The 1170-nt window shown below is 48.7% G+C and overlaps 1 protein-coding gene across 1 annotated transcript in view; it reads right to left on the bottom strand.

The window, feature by feature from the left end:
• The window catches only part of TERF1 (telomeric repeat binding factor (NIMA-interacting) 1), a 35761-nt gene that overhangs the window by 33809 nt on the left and 782 nt on the right, over window positions 1-1170 (bottom strand).

The raw sequence follows: 1170 nt of genomic DNA, 5'->3' as shown, positions 1-1170 counted from the left end.
CATCCTGCATATCAGATATTTACATTACAATTCATAACAGTAGCAAAATTACAGTTACGAAGTAGCAACAAAAATAATTTTATGGTTGGGGGTCACCACAACATGAGGAACTGTATTAAAGGGTCGCGGCCTTAGGAAGGTTGAGAACCGCTGATCTAGAACGAAACCCTTGCTTTCTTTGCGGCAGGCTCCTGTTCCTGTCTCACGGGGCTTGGTGAGCGCAGGCAAAGGGACCCCTTCAGTCGGGTAACACATCTTTCTGTTGGCGTTCAAGAAAGCCAGGCTGGTCTTCTCAGTGGATCTGGGTCTTTGTTCAGCAGTTAAAGGCTGTGCGTGCACGTCTAGGCAGCACCTTTCAAGGGCCCTCACTTTTACCCAGAAGCCAATGAGGCTTAGGTAGCTCCCAAGTTAGCAGAAAACACCCAGGCCCACGTCACCTGGAGGCTGCGGAGACTGGGGACCGACGGCCTCACAGGAATCCCCGAGCGGAAAGAAAAACAAATACAAGCACCAACAAAGACAAAAGATATTGGACACCGGGCTACGTGCGATTTTGTGCATTTCGCGAATGACAAGCCCAGGGAGGCCTGTGTGGCCGCCTCACACACTCAAGGGATCTAAATAACCACAAAGGATGGTCTGAAATGGAAACTTCCTAACGAAAAGCAGGCTTGTCCTAGGCTACAATCGTTCCTGACAAAAGCCAACCTTGGCTTTAATCGAGCCCATTGTCTGCTCGCACCGAAGACCACGTGCCTTTGGAAGGTCAGGGTATCTTTCCTTTCTTCCGGACCCTCAGGGCGCAACCTAGGCACCAGGGCGGACCACAAATCCTGACCCGCCCGGCGGATTAAAGAAGCACGTGCCTATCATTTCACTTTTCAGCCAATCCCAGCAATTTCCCCGTCTCGCTTTCTCCGCCTCCCTAATCGCTCACGAATGGATTTCACGTAAACCAATTACGTCTTTCCCTTTGCTTCTAATGTACAACAAAAGGTGCAGAACTGCCATTTTCCAGAGCATTTTTCCCAATCCCTTTAGATTTTGCTTCCCAGCAATGGTCAGTTCGGCTCAAATAAAGTCATAAAAATCCTCTACAGCAGTGGTTCTCAACCTTCTGGCCCTTTAAATACAGTTCCTGATGTTGTGACCCAACCATAAAATTATTTT

This window comes from Myotis brandtii, unplaced genomic scaffold, assembly GCF_000412655.1.
Source record: "Myotis brandtii unplaced genomic scaffold, ASM41265v1 scaffold23, whole genome shotgun sequence".
Taxonomy (NCBI): Eukaryota; Metazoa; Chordata; class Mammalia; order Chiroptera; family Vespertilionidae; genus Myotis; species Myotis brandtii.
This window is presented reverse-complemented; position numbering and strand designations above follow the sequence as displayed.